At 48.4% G+C, this 16,318-nt stretch overlaps 1 protein-coding gene across 1 annotated transcript in view; it reads left to right on the forward strand.

The window, feature by feature from the left end:
* Positions 1 to 16,318, forward strand: part of PPP1R13B (protein phosphatase 1 regulatory subunit 13B) — a 126,330-nt gene that overhangs the window by 22,602 nt on the left and 87,410 nt on the right. The gene's annotated exons all lie outside the window — the stretch shown is intronic.

Raw genomic sequence — 16,318 nt, forward strand, 5'->3', positions numbered from 1 at the left:
CCGGGCGATGACTCTTCCAGATGTCTCTTTGTTTAAGACGGATACAGGAAGCCGCTCCAAACAGAAAATGCCAAGAGGAAAATTCCAGTGCCCATACAGCTAATTGAATAAGCACTAAAGCAGAACTAAAGGCCCTAAAATTATTTTCTGTTCTGATGTTCTTTAGCTTCTGCTAGGGCCGGCTGTGGCCCGGGCCCCGTCTCCGGCTGTGGCCCGGGCCCCGTCTCCGGCTGTGGCCCGGGCCCCGTCTCCGGCTGTGGATTTTCTTATTTCTCGGACGTCCTAGTGGATGCTGGGAACTCCGTAAAGACCATGGGGAATAGCGGCTCCGCAGGAGACTGAGCACAAAAGTAAAGCTTTAGGACTACCTGGTGTGCACTGGCTCCTCCCCCTATGACCCTCCTCCAAGCCTCAGTTAGATTTTTGTACCCGGCCGAGAAGGGTGCACACTAGGGGCTCTCCTGAGCTTCTTAGTGAAAGTTTAGTTTTAGGTTTTTTATTTTCAGTGAGACCTGCTGGCAACAGGCTCACTGCATCGAGGGACTAAGGGGAGAAGAAGCAAACCTGCCTGCTTGCAGCCAGCTTGGGCTTCTTAGGCTACTGGACACCATTAGCTCCAGAGGGACCGAACACAGGCCCAGCCTCGGAGCTCGGTCCCAGAGCCGCGCCGCCGGCCCCCTTACAGAGCCAGAAGCAAGAAGAGGTCCGGAAAAATCGGCGGCAGAAGACATCAGTCTTCAACAAGGTAGCGCACAGCACTGCAGCTGTGCGCCATTGTTACTCAGGCACACTTCACACTTCGGTCACTGAGGGTGCAGGGCGCTAGGGGGGGGGGGGCGCCCTGAGCAGCAATGTAAACACCTTGGCTGGCAAAAATACACCACATATAACCCCCAGGGCTATATGGATGTATTTTAACCCCTGCCAGAACTCACCAAAAAGCGGGAGAAAAGGCCGCCGAGAAGGGGGCGGAGCCTATCTCCTCAGCACACGGGCGCCATTTTCCATCACAGCTCCGCTGGAAGGACGTCTCCCTGACTCTCCCCTGCAGTCCTGCACTACAGAAAAGGGTAAAAAAGAGAGGGGGGCACTAATTTGGCACAGTTTTAATACTAACAGCAGCTATAAAGGGAAAAGCACATTTTATAGTGGTATTCCTGTCTATATATAGCGTTCTGGTGTGTGCTGGCATACTCTCCCTCTGTCTCCCCAAAGGGCTAGTGGGGTCCTGTCCTCTATCAGAGCATTCCCTGTGTGTGTGCGGTGTGTCGGTACGATTGTGTCGACATGTTTGAGGAGGAAAATGAGATGGAGGCGGAGCAATTGCCTATTATAGAGTTGTCACCCCCTAGGGAGTCGACGAGCTTATGGAAGGAATTGCGTGACAGTGTCAGCTCTTTACGACAGACAGTTGACGACATGAGACAGCCGGCTACTCAGCTTGTGCCTGTCCAGGGGTCTCAAACGCCATCGGGGGCTTTAAAACGCCCGTTACCTCAAATGGCAGACACAGACACGGATACTGACTCCAGTGTCGATGATGAGGAGACAAACGTGACTTCCACTAGGGCCACACGTTACATGATTGAAGCAATGAAAAATGTATTGCATATTTCTGATAATACAAGTACCACTAAAAAGGGTATTATGTTTGGTGAGAAAAAACTGCCTGTAGTTTTTCCTGTATCTGAGGAATTAAATGAAGTGTGTGATGAGGCGTGGGTTTCCCCCGATAAAAAACTGATAATTCCTAAAAGGTTATTGGCATCGTACCCTTTCCCGCCAGAGGATAGGGCACGTTGGGAAACACCCCCTAGGGTGGATGAAGCGCTCACACGCTTGTCTAAACAGGTGGCACTACCGTCTCCTGATACGGCCGCCCTAAAGGAACCTGCCGATAGAAAGCTGGAGAATATCCTAAAATGTATATACTCTCACACGGGTGTTATACTGCGACCAGCAATCGCCTCAGCCTGGATGTGCAGTGCGGGCCTGGCGTGGTCGGATTCCCTGACTGAAAATATTGATACCCTAGATAAGGACAGTATATTACTGACTATAGAGCATTTGAATCATGCATTTCTATATATGCGTGATGCACAGAGGGATATTTGCCGACTGGCATCAAGAGTTAGCGCGCTGTCCATTTCTGCAAGAAGAGGTTTATGGACGCTGCAGTGGTCAGGTGATGCGGATTCTAAAAGGCACATGGAAGTATTGCCTTATAAGGGGGAGGAGTTATTTGGGGTAGGTCTATCAGACCTGGTAGCCACGGCAACTGCTGGAAAATCCACATTTTTACCCCAGGTAGCTTCTCAACCTAAGAAGACGCCATATTATCAGGCGCAGTCCTTTCGGCCCCATAAGGGCAAGCGGGCTAAAGGCGCCTCATTTCTGCCCCGTGGCAGAGGGAGAGGAAAAAGGCTGCAACAAACAGCTAGTTCCCAGGAACAAAAGCCCTCTCCCGCCTCCGCAAAGTCCTCAGCGTGACGCTGGGGCTTTACAAGCGGACTCAGGCACGGTGGGGGCCCGTCTCAAGAAGTTCAGTGCGCAGTGGGCCCACTCGCAAGTGGACCCCTGGATCCTTCAGGTGGTATCTCAGGGGTACAAATTGGAATTCGAGACGTCTCCCCCTCGCCGTTTTCTAAAGTCTGCTTTACCGACGTCTCCCTCAGACAGGGAGGCAGTATTGGAAGCCATTCACAAGCTATATTCCCAGCAGGTGATAATCAAGGTACCCCTCCTACAACAGGGAAAGGGGTACTATTCCACACTATTTGTGGTACCGAAGCCGGATGGCTCGGTGAGACCAATTTTAAACCTAAAATCCTTGAACACTTACATACAAAGGTTCAAATTCAAGATGGAGTCACTCAGAGCAGTGATTGCAAACCTGGAAGAAGGGGACTATATGGTGTCTCTGGACATAAAAGATGCTTACCTACATGTCCCAATTTACCCTTCTCACCAAGGGTACCTCAGGTTTGTGGTACAGAACTGTCACTATCAGTTTCAGACGCTGCCGTTTGGATTGTCCACGGCACCCCGGGTCTTTACCAAGGTAATGGCCGAAATGATGATACTCCTTCGAAGGAAGGGAGTTTTAGTTATCCCTTACTTGGACGATCTCCTGATAAGGGCAAGATCCAGGGAACAGTTGGAAGTCGGGGTAGCACTATCTCAGATAGTGCTGCGCCAGCACGGTTGGATTCTCAATATTCCAAAATCGCAGCTGATCCCGACGACACGACTTCTATTCCTAGGGATGATCCTGGACACAGTCCAGAAAAAGGTGTTTCTCCCGGAGGAGAAAGCCAGGGAGTTATCCGAACTAGTCAGAAATCTCCTAAAACCAGGCCAAGTCTCAGTGCATCAATGCACAAGGGTCCTGGGAAAGATGGTGGCTTCTTACGAAGCAATCCCATTCGGCAGATTCCACGCAAGAACCTTCCAGTGGGATCTGCTAGACAAATGGTCCGGGTCGCATCTTCAGATGCATCAGCGGATAATCTTGTCACCAAGGACAAGGGTGTCTCTCCTGTGGTGGTTGCAGAGTGCTCATCTTCTAGAGGGCCGCAGATTCGGCATTCAGGACTGGGTCCTGGTGACCACGGATGCCAGCCTGAGAGGCTGGGGAGCAGTCACACAGGGAAGAAATTTCCAGGGCTTGTGGTCAAGCCTGGAGACATCACTTCACATAAATATCCTGGAGCTAAGGGCCATCTACAATGCTCTAAGCCTAGCAAGACCTCTGCTTCAAGGTCAGCCGGTGCTGATCCAGTCAGACAACATCACGGCAGTCGCCCACGTAAACAGACAGGGCGGCATAAGAAGCAGGAGGGCAATGGCAGAAGCTGCAAGGATTCTTCGCTGGGCGGAAAATCATGTGATAGCACTGTCAGCAGTGTTCATTCCGGGAGTGGACAACTGGGAAGCAGACTTCCTCAGCAGACACGACCTCCACCCGGGAGAGTGGGGACTTCACCCAGAAGTCTTCCACATGATTGTGAACCGTTGGGAAAAACCAAAGGTGGACATGATGGCGTCCCGCCTCAACAAAAAACTAGACAGGTATTGCGCCAGGTCAAGGGACCCTCAGGCAATAGCTGTGGACGCTCTGGTAACACCGTGGGTGTACCAGTCAGTGTATGTGTTCCCTCCTCTGCCTCTCATACCCAAGGTACTGAGAATCATAGGAAGGAGAGGAGTAAGGACTATACTCGTGGCTCCGGATTGGCCAAGAAGGACTTGGTACCCGGAACTTCAAGAGATGCTCACAGAGGAACCGTGGCCTCTACCTCTAAGAAGGGACCTGCTCCAGCAGGGACTCTGTCTGTTCCAAGACTTACCGCGGCTGCGTTTGACGGCATGGCGGTTGAACGCCGGATCCTGAAGGAAAAAGGCATTCCGGATGAAGTCATCCCTACCCTGATCAAAGCCAGGAAGGATGTAACCGTACAGCATTATCACCGTATTTGGCGTAAATATGTTGCGTGGTGCGAGGCCAGGAAGGCCCCTACAGAGGAATTTCAACTGGGTCGTTTCCTGCATTTCCTGCAAACAGGACTGTCTATGGGCCTAAAATTAGGGTCCATTAAGGTTCAAATTTCGGCCCTGTCGATTTTCTTCCAGACAGAACTGGCTTCAGTTCCTGAAGTTCAGACGTTTGTCAAGGGGGTACTGCATATACAGCCTCCTTTTGTGCCTCCAGTGGCACCTTGGGATCTCAATGTAGTTTTGGGGTTCCTAAAATCACATTGGTTTGAACCACTCACCACTGTGGACTTAAAATATCTCACATGGAAAGTGGTAATGCTTTTGGCCCTGGCTTCAGCCAGGCGTGTCTCAGAATTGGCGGCTTTATCCTATAAAAGCCCTTACCTAATTTTTCATACGGACAGGGCAGAATTGAGGACTCGTCCTCAATTTCTCTCTAAGGTGGTTTCAGCGTTTCACTTGAACCAGCCTATTGTGGTACCTGCGGCTACTAGGGACTTGGAGGACTCCAAGTTGCTGGACGTAGTCAGGGCCCTGAAAATATGTTTCCAGGACGGCTGGAGTCAGAAAATCTGACTCGCTGTTTATCCTGTATTCACCCAACAAGCTGGGTGCTCCTGCTTCTAAGCAGACTATTGCTCGTTGGATTTGTAGTACAATTCAGCTTGCACATTCTGTGGCAGGCCTGCCACAGCCAAAATCTGTAAAAGCCCATTCCACAAGGAAGGTGGGCTCATCTTGGGTGGCTGCCCGAGGGGTCTCGGCTTTACAACTTTGCCGAGCAGCTACTTGGTCAGGGGCAAACACGTTTGCTAAATTCTACAAATTTGATACCCTGGCTGAGGAGGACCTGGAGTTCTCTCATTCGGTGCTGCAGAGTCATCCGCACTCTCCCGCCCGTTTAGGAGCTTTGGTATAATCCCCATGGTCCTTACGGAGTTCCCAGCATCCACTAGGACGTCAGAGAAAATAAGAATTTACTTACCGATAATTCTATTTCTCGTAGTCCGTAGTGGATGCTGGGCGCCCATCCCAAGTGCGGATTGTCTGCAATACTTGTACATAGTTATTGTTACAAAAATCGGGTTATTATTGTTGTGAGCCATCTTTTCAGAGGCTCCTCTGTTATCATACTGTTAACTGGGTTCAGATCACAAGTTGTATGGTGTGATTGGTGTGACTGGTATGAGTCTTACCCGGGATTCAAAATCCTTCCTTATTGTGTACGCTCGTCCGGGCACAGTATCCTAACTGAGGCTTGGAGGAGGGTCATAGGGGGAGGAGCCAGTGCACACCAGGTAGTCCTAAAGCTTTACTTTTGTGCCCAGTCTCCTGCGGAGCCGCTATTCCTCATGGTCCTTACGGAGTCCCCAGCATCCACTACGGACTACGAGAAATAGAATTATCGGTAAGTAAATTCTTATTTTCTACTCTCTCGCGCCCCAAATCATTATTTCTAAACCGTCTCCAAACTGCTGCTTCATTTGTTTCTCTTGTTCTCTAAATAATGGATTTTTGTCAGAACCCAGTTTTAGCAAAGACTATTCCTGTCATCCAGTACTGCGTCTGGAAGTCGCTTTGTGTTGTTGTTTGATCTCCATATCTTGCCCCATTTAGTTGTCTTTATTTGGATAATGTAAAAGACTATGCTGTACTATGCTAAATACTGTGTTGCCGCACAGATGAAAGCGTTCTGTACAGCAGTGACATTACTATATACCCGAGCAAACATGGATCTGAGTTACTGTCCTGATGCTGCCCTCAGCCAGTGTTACAGGGAATGAGCTACTTATGGCGTCTGTTTTACGCCGAATTAGTGGAACTCTGAGGCTTCCAGAGGTTAGTGACGGTACATTTGTCTCTAGCCTGACTAACGTCCTCTGTGTATGTAGATCAACCAAGCTGGAGTGACACATCTGCCTCTGGTAAACCTTCATCAATTGTGTGTCCCATTTCTCAACACAAACTGCTAACTTTCAGTCTGCGCTAAGATAGGCAGCAATTATTATAAAAAAAAATAAGAATTTACTCACCGGTAATTCTATTTCTCGTAGTCCGTAGTGGATGCTGGGAACTCCGTAAGGACCATGGGGAATAGCGGGCTCCGAAGGAGGCTGGGCACTCTAGAAAGATCTTAGACTACCTGGTGTGCACTGGCTCCTCCCACTATGACCCTCCTCCAAGCCTCAGTTAGGTACTGTGCCCGGACGAGCGTACACAATAAGGAAGGATTTTTAATCCCGGGTAAGACTCATACCAGCCACACCAATCACACCGTACAACTCGTGATATGAAACACAGTTAACAGTATGAAACAATAGAGCCTCTCAACAGATGGCTCAACAATAACCCGATTTAGTTAACAATAACTATGTACAAGTATTGCAGATAAACCGCACTTGGGATGGGCACCCAGCATCCACTACGGACTACGAGAAATAGAATTACCGGTGAGTAAATTCTTATTTTCTCTGACGTCCTAGTGGATGCTGGGAACTCCGTAAGGACCATGGGGATTATACCAAAGCTCCCAAACGGGCGGGAGAGTGCGGATGACTCTGCAGCACCGAATGAGAGAACTCCAGGTCCTCCTCAGCCAGGGTATCAAATTTTATAGAATTTTGCAAACGTGTTTGCCCCTGACCAAGTAGCAGCTCGGCAAAGTTGTAAAGCCGAGACCCCTCGGGCAGCCGCCCAAGATGAGCCCACCTTCCTTGTGGAATGGGCATTGACAGATTTTGGCTGTGGCAGGCCTGCCACAGTATGTGCAAGCTGAATTGTACTACAAATCCAACGAGCAATAGTCTGCTTAGAAGCAGGAGCACCCAGCTTGTTGGGTGCATACAGGATAAACAGCGAGTCAGATTTTCTGACTCCAGCCCTCCTGGAAACATATATTTTCAGGGCCCTGACAACGTCTAGCAACTTGGAGTCCTCCAAGTCCCTAGTAGCCGCAGGCACCACAATAGGCTGGTTCAGGTGAAACGCTGATACCACCTTAGGGAGAAACTGGGGACGAGTCCTCAATTCTGCCCTATCCATATGGAAAATCAGATAAGGGCTGTTACATGATAAAGCCGCCAACTCTGACACTCGCCTGGCTGAAGCCAAGGCCAATAACATGACCACTTTCCACGTGAGATATTTCAGATCCACGGTTTTTAGTGGCTCAAACCAATGTGATTTTAATAAACTCAACATCACGTTGAGATCCCAAGGTGCCACAGGAGGCACAAATGGGGGCTGAATATGCAGCACTCCTTTCACAAATGTCTGAACTTCAGGTACTGAAGCTAGTTCTTTTTGAAAGAAAATTGACAGAGCCGAGATCTGTACCTTAATGGAGCCCAGTTTTAGGCCCATATTCACTCCTGCTTGCAGGAAATGCAGAAATCGACCTAGTTGAAATTCCTCCGTTGGGGCCTTTTCGGCCTCACACCATGCAACATACCTCCGCCATATGCGGTGATAATGAGTTGCTGTGACCTCTTTCCTGGCTTTAATAAGCGTAGGAATGACTTCCTCCGGAATGCCCTTTTCCTTCAGGATCCGGCGTTCAACCGCCATGCCGTCAAACGCAGCCGCGGTAAGTCTTGGAACAGACAGGGGCCCTGCTGCAGCAGGTCCTGTCTGAGCGGCAGAGACCACGGGTCCTCTGAGATCATCTCTTGAAGTTCCGGGTACCACGCTCTTCTCGGCCAATCCGGAACCACGAGAATTGTGTTTACTCCTCGCTTTCTTATTATTCTCAATACCTTTGGTATGAGAGGCAGAGGAGGGAACACATAAACTGACCGGTACACCCACGGTGTCACTAGAGCGTCCACAGCTATCGCCTGAGGGTCTCTTGACCTGGCGCAATACTTCTCTAGTTTTTTGTTTAGGCGGGACGCCATCATGTCCACCTGTGGACGACCCCATTGATTTACAATCATTTGGAAGACTTCTGGATGAAGTCCCCACTCTCCCGGGTGGAGGTCGTGCCTGCTGAGAAAGTCTGCTTCCCAGTTGTCCACTCCCGGGATGAACACTGCTGACAGTGCTAGTACATGATTCTCCGCCCATCGGAGAATTTTTGTAGCTTCTGCCATCGCCGTCCTGCTTCTTGTGCCGCCCTGTCGATTCACATGGGCGACTGCCGTGATGTTGTCTGACTGGATCAGCACCGGCTGGTGTAGGAGCAGGGATTTTGCTTGACTTAGGGCATTGTAAATGGCCCTTAGTTCCAGAATATTTATGTGAAGGGCAGTCTCCTGACTTGACCATAGTCCTTGGAAATTTCTTCCCTTTGTGACTGCCCCCCAGCCTCGTAGGCTGGCATCCGTGGTCACCAGGACCCAGTCCTGTATGCCGAATCTGCGGCCCTCCAGAAGATGAGCACTGTGCAGCCACCACAGAAGAGACACACTGGTTCGTGGAGACAGGGTTATTAAACGATGCATCTGAAGATGCGATCCGGACCACTTGTCCAACAGGTCCCACTGAAAAATTCTGGCATGGAACCTGCCGAATGGAATTGCTTCGTAAGAAGCTACCATCTTTCCCAGGACCCGCGTGCAGTGATGCACCGATACCTGTTTTGGTTTTAGGAGGTCTCTGACTAGAGAAGACAACTCCCTGGCTTTCTCCTCCGGGAGAAACACTTTTTTCTGGGCCGTGTCCAGAATCATTCCCAGGAACATTAGACGTGTCGTGGGGGCCAGCTGTGACTTTGGGATATTCAGAATCCAACCGTGCTGGCTCAGCACTTCCTGAGATAGTGCTACTCCCACTAACAACTGTTCCTTGGATCGTGCCTTTATTAGGAGATCGTCCAAGTATGGGATAATTAAAACTCCCTTCTTTCGAAGGAGTATCATCATTTCTGCCATAACCTTGGTAAATACCCTCTGTGCCGTGGAGAGTCCAAACGGCAGCGTCTGGAATTGGTAATGGCAATCCTGTACCACAAATCTGAGGTACTCCTGGTGAGAATTGTAAATGGGGACATGCAGGTAAGCATCCTTGATGTCCAGGGATACCATGTAATCCCCCTCGTCCAGGCTTGCAATAACCGCCCTGAGCGATTCCATCTTGAACTTGAATTTTTTTATGTATGTGTTCAAGGATTTCAAATTTAAAATGGGTCTCACCGAACCGTCCGGTTTCGGCACCACAAATAGTGTGGAATAGTAACCCCGGCCTTGTTGAAGTAGGGGTACCTTGATTATCACCTGCTGGGAATACAGCTTGTGAATCGCTGCTAGCACTGCCTCCCTGTCTGAGGGAGCAATCGGCAAGGCGGATTTTAGGAAACGGCGGGGTGGAGTCGCCTCGAATTCCAGCCTGTATCCCTGAGATACTATTTGAAGGATCCAGGGATCCACCTGTGAGCGAGCCCACTGATCGCTGACATTCCTGAGGCGGGCCCCCACCGTACCTGGCTCCGCCTGTGAAGCCCCACCGTCATGCGGCGGACTTGGAAGAGGAAGCGGGGGAGGACTTTTGTTCCTGGGAACCTGCTGTTTGCTGCAGCCTTTTTCCCCTGCCTCTGCCTCTTGACAGAAAAGACCCTCCTTTTCCCCGCTTGTTTTTCTGGGACCGAAAGGACTGAACCTGATAAAATGGCGCCTTCTTAGGCTGTGAGGGGACATGGGGTAAAAATGCTGACTTCCCAGACGTTGCTGTGGAAACTAGGTCGGAGAGACCATCCCCAAATAATTCCTCCCCCCTTATAAGGCAAAACTTCCATGTGCCTTTTGGAATCTGCATCTCCAGTCCACTGGCGAGTCCATAAGCATCTCCTAGCAGAGATGGATAATGCACTTACTTTAGATGCCAGCCGGCAGATTTCCCTCTGTGCATCTCTCATGTATAAGACTGAGTCTTTGATATGGTCAATTGTTAGCAGGATCGTGTCTCTGTCTAACGTGTCAATATCTTCTAACAGTTTATCTGACCACGCAGCGGCAGCACTGCACATCCATGCTGACGCAATAGCTGGTCTGAGTATAATGCCTGAGTGTGTATATACAGACTTCATGATCGCCTCCTGCTTTCTATCAACAGGTTCCTTAAGGGCGGCCGTATCCTGGGACGGTAGTGCCACCTTTTTAGACAAACGTGTGAGCGCTTTATCCACCTTCGGGGGTGTTTCCCAACGTAACCTATCCTCTGGCGGGAAAGGGAACGCCATTAGTAGCTTCTTAGGAATTACCAATTTCTTATCAGGGGAAGCCCACGCTTCTTCACACACTTCATTTAATTCATCTGACGGGGGAAAAACTACAGGTAGTTTTTTCTCCCCAAACATAATACCCTTTTTTGTGGTACCTGGATGTAAATCAGAAATATTTAACACCTCTTTCATTGCCTCAATCATGCAGTGAATGGCCTTAACGGGCATTAAATTTGACTCATCGTAGTCGACACTGGTGTCAGTATCCGTGTCGACATCTACTTGTGCCACCTGAGATAGCGGGCGTTTCAGAGCCCCTGATGACTTTTGAGACACCTGGACAGGCACGAGCTGAAGACTCGGCTGTCCCACAGTCGGCATGTCGTCAAATTTTTTATGTAAGGAGTCTATACGTGCACTCATTTCCTGCCATAATACCATCCACTCAGGTGTCTGACCCCCAGGGGGTGACATCCCTGCTAAAGGCATCTGCTCCCCCTCCACATCATTATCCTCCTCAAACATGTCGACACAGCCGTACCGACACACTCCACACACACAGGGAATGCTCCAACAGAGGACAGGACCCACAAAAGCCCTTTGGGGGGACAGAGTAAGAGTATGCCAGCACACACCAGAGCGCTATAGCGCTATATATATATACAGGGACTAACTGAGTTATGTCCCTAATAGCTGCTTTTCAATATAATATACTGTATACAGTGCCAATTTTAATGCCCCCCCTCTCTTTTCCCTCTTACTGTACTGTAGAATTGCAGGGAAGAGCCAGGGAGCTTCCTTCCAGCCGAGCTGTGAGGGAAAAATGGCGCCAGTGTGCTGAGGAGATAGGCTCCGCCCCTTTTTCGCAGCGTATTCTCCCGCTTTTTATGGGATTCTGGCAGGGGTATTTACCTCATATATAGCCCCAGGGGCTATATATTGAGGTATTTTAGCCAGCCAAGGTGTTTTTATTGCTGCCTCAGGGCGCCCCCCCCAGCGCCCTGCACCCTCAGTGACCGGAGTGTGAAGTGTGTATGAGGAGCAATGGCGCACAGCTGCAGTGCTGTGCGCTACCTTGGTGAAGACAGGATGTCTTCATGCCGCCGATTTTCCGGACCATCTTCTTGCTTCTGGCTCTGTAAGGGGGACGGCGGCGCGGCTCCGGGACCGAACACCAAGGACTGGGCCTGCGGTCGATCCCTCTGGAGCTAATGGTGTCCAGTAGCCTAAGAAGCCCAATCCGGCTGCATGCAGGCGAGTTTGCTTCTTCTCCCCTTAGTCCCTCGCTGCAGTGAGCCTGTTGCCAGCAGGTCTCACTGAAAATAACAAATTCTAAGACTATAACTTTCTAAGAGCTCAGGAGAGCCCCTAGTGTGCATCCAACCTCGGCCGGGCACGAAATCTAACTGAGGCTTGGAGGATGGTCATAGTGGGAGGAGCCAGTGCACACCAGGTAGTCTAAGATCTTTCTAGAGTGCCCAGCCTTCTTCGGAGCCCGCTATTCCCCATGGTCCTTACGGAGTTCCCAGCATCCACTAGGACGTCAGAGAAATTGTAAATATAGATGTGGATCTTTAGGATAGCAAAATCACAAAATTTTATATAATAAAAATCTAATGCTGCTCCTCAACTCTGTGGGGGGAATTCAAGTGTGTTATGCGCCGGCTGCCACTAGATGGCGCCTGACAGAGCAATTCAAGTGTTGCTCCATTCAGGCGTGCACAGCTACCTGCGCTGACGTTACTGTTATGTTGTTCCGTCATTTTGATGGGCTGGTGACTGGTACTTGAATAAATAGTAATAAAACTGTCAAAAACACATTAAAAAAAGGTCACTCGTGAGGATATGTAAAAACCTATATATACTGGTTACATTATCCCATATACCAAGTACCTGCAGTATCTACTAGTGGCTGGTAATTCTGAGCTTCATGTCTGTTAGAAGCTCTAGATGGTGAATAGTGCAGATATCATTATTAGGAATAGGACACATTCTTCTCAGCTCAGCCTTATAGCAGTGTCTACCAGATGGTATAACGTGGATAGTCTGCATTTCATCCTTTTATTTATTACTTTCCACTTTATCACTCACCAAGGCTAGTACATCTCCCCCTAATAACCTGCCTGATATAGAAGTTCCAGCACACAGACTATGTTCTACCAGTGTCTCCGTTCACTGCTATGTTATCAGTTCAGGATCCATTAAAGTGCTGTGGGTAAATCACGTTGTAGAATTACCTCTGTCCAACATGTGCAAATTGAATAAATGAAATTGACTTACTGGTGCAGTTGGGTGAAACTATCAGACTGACTCTCTCCTTCTCGCCTGACTTTCATTTAAATATGTTTTCCAGATTAAATGGTTTAGTCCACTCTGCCCATGATCAATATGACCTTTCTATAGATGTTCACCATATCCAATTTAAAAGCATTGCAGACAGATGTACTGTACTAGAAATGCATCCTTTCCGTACACCCAGAATACATTGAGCGAGCTGCACAGAGAGGTAGTAAGCCCTGATGTTTGATATACCCGGGCCCCCCACCCACATTTTCCTACATATAATTTATTTTCCCTGCATTTGCATTTATGACTAAGTATTGGCTTCTGCTCTGAGGCTTCTGTAAGCCTATTAGAGGCAGCCTAAGCGGTTTTTGTGGTACATAAAAAATGTGTATTAAAGAATAGCCGTATATACTGTATATAATCAGGGGGGGACTGCGGGGACTGGAGTCCTGGGCCTTTATAGAAAGTGTGGCCCGCCCCTGGCTCCTAGAGCCAATACCTGGAGAGCTGCACAGGCAGCGCAACAACAGCGGGCTAACGCGGAGGGAGGACTTAAAACAAGCTTTCCCTGTGCATCAGCTCTGTGAATCGTACCTGCAGGTCAGCAATGTAACATCACATAGGGGTGAAGCAGTGTGGCAGATTTTTTTTTTTGGGGGGGGGGGCTCTGTCTATGTTGTCAGTCCCGGGCCCCACAATTTCTGATGGCAGCCCTGTATATAATGTGTAAATAAATGCTAAAAGATTAGCAGTATAATATTCATGTTGCAGGATTTACCTTATTTTCTGTAAAGGCGTCTTACAGTGTTTATTTCCGTTATAGGCTTTGGGTAACTTTAAGGCTTTTAAGAGCCTCAATCATTTAATGTTGACATCTAGTGTTGTGGAAGTGTGTATGATGTAATTATGTGACATCACCAAAAGTCTGGCAAAAAAGAACCTATATGGGAAAACATTACATTGTTTAGGCAAAGAGCGGGCAGTGACTGATAGTGCCGCAGTTTCCAGCAGTAATCGTTCCAATTTCTTTTCTTTTTTATAGAGAATGTTACAGATGTAACTGGCATTTCCGGGCGCTGCGTTTTGTAAGAGGACATGTCCTGGTCCTGCAGGGGGTATTTTGTTCGTGGTATCTTATTTTCAGTATAACCGTTCTATTAAAAAACGTTTTCTCAGTATATTGGCCGAACAGTCTAGACTGCAATCTGTAGTGTTGTATAGATTCCACATACTAAGGCTCGGTGCATTGCTAGGCCCAGACCGCACACCTCCCCTTTCCCTTCCTGAAGCTGTCTCATCGCATTATTTGCTGCTATAGTAATGCTATGGGAAGTGTGCTGTGATTTACCAACTAATATCAGAGGTCTGCAGCCGCACAAAGGGGCTTATTCAGGTTTGTTAGCAAACCAGAAAAGCACCCTTATGGGCAAAACCATGTGCACTACATGTGGGGCAGATGTAACATGTGCAGAGAGAGTTAGATTGGGGGGGGGGGTTATATTGTTTCTGTGCAGGGTAAATACTGGCTGCTTTATTTTTACACTGCAATTTAGATTTCAGTTTGAACACACCCCACCCAAATCTCTCTCTCTCTGCACATGTTACATCTGCCCCCCCTGCAGTGCACATGGTTTTGCACATTTAGTGTGCTTTTCTGGTTTGCGAACAAACCTAAATAAGGACCAAACTGCCGCTGTGTAATATACAGCGTCTCCCCCTCTCCCTTGTTTCAACATCTGCTGTTACAGTATATTAATTTTACACATCTCTATAATCGGGACTCTTGTATCCATTTCCTTGAAATATACATTATATCTCACTGTGTATTTTCTGTTATACAATTCTGTCATTATGGAGAACGGTTCCCAAACTTTCATGTATAGTGCAGGCCGCCAGAGTGGGCGCTGCGTGTTGTGCGCTGCAGCAGGTTAGCGCTCCCTGCGCCATTTTCCTGCTCTCCCACGCGTCTAGGGGGTACGTTTTACTAGAGCTTCTGAAACTAAAAAAAGTGTAGTGTTGCTCATACCAACCAATCAGATTCTACGTATCATTTTTCTATTGCATGCTAGAAAATGGTAGACAGAAGCTGATTGGTTGCTATGAGCAACACCAATGCTTTACATTTTTAGTTGCCTTATCTACCCCTTGAAGTCTGCAACTTCCAGGTGAAATATGCATTGGTGATTGGAGTATGCGTGTTTTCCTCTGCTGACCTGTACGTCTGGAAGATGAATCATGTTTTATAATGTTCCATAAATTCAGACGTAAAATGATGAAAACATAACCTGATAATAAAGTGTATAATAGGATAGCGTGATAACTACTATCAGGCTGTTTTTATTGTGCGAAAAAATATCTGGGCCTTATTCAGGTTGGATAGCTAAATTTGCGAATCACAATCCGGATGATTACCGAATGGCTGCTCATGCGCAGCGTTTGCATTGCGCACGCGTGAGTAATAATAGCGACAGAAAAATGCGTACACATTGTGTTCGCAATGCAGCCGCTGTTTGACTGATGGGAAGCTGGCGTTTCTGAGTGGAACCCCGCTGTATTCTGGGTGTGTCTGAAAAAACGCAGGTGTTTTTAAGGAGGGCCTCTGACGTCGGCCATGATCACTTCCAGCCTCCTGAGTCGCAAGAATTGTGGATGACCTTGCCTGGCGCAGATAGAAAATATCTTCGATGTTCCGGTAATTGCGTGTGATTTTGCGATCAGCTGCATATTGCGATGAATTCGCAATTTCTGCAGTGGGTGTTTTTTCTCCATTTCGGGGTGGCGACTATTTCATCGCAGTAACTGCTTTGTAGCAGAAACTGCAATCTTTGCTGAATGAGGTCCTCGGTCTGACCCATGCTGTTCTAATGCTATCATAAAATCCTGTCACATGCTCTATAATAAGGCCTTGTGATTTCTGTATACGCCTTAAGCCAATATAAGGCTTTCTGTTTCCTTATTACTGTAAAAAGGGCTTTACACATTCAGTACACAGCAATAGATCCACGTGTGCACACTGTCCTGCAACTTCTGCGAAACGCGTTGTTCTTGTCTAGCTGCATTCTGTGCTTTTCAGCAATATCCTCTGTTGGAATACATATGTATTCCCAGCCGATGGGATGCCGATTGTCAGTATCCTGACAATGGCATCAGTCCGCCAGAATGCCGGCAGCGCGGCGAGCGCTACAAGTCCAAATGTGGGCTTGCCATGCTGCACGCTCGGACCCCCACGAGTGGGAATAGCCCCTGTGAGTCGGTATTCCAGCTGTCAGCATGGTTGACAGTCTGGATTCTGGCATCTGTATCCTGACCGCCGGCAAATTGATTGCCTCCCCCTCTGTTCTTGTCTAACGGCCTCCTGTGTTTTCAGAGGTGTATTTT

The sequence above is a fragment of the Pseudophryne corroboree genome, chromosome 12 (genome assembly GCF_028390025.1).
Source record: "Pseudophryne corroboree isolate aPseCor3 chromosome 12, aPseCor3.hap2, whole genome shotgun sequence".
Classification (NCBI taxonomy): Eukaryota; Metazoa; Chordata; class Amphibia; order Anura; family Myobatrachidae; genus Pseudophryne; species Pseudophryne corroboree.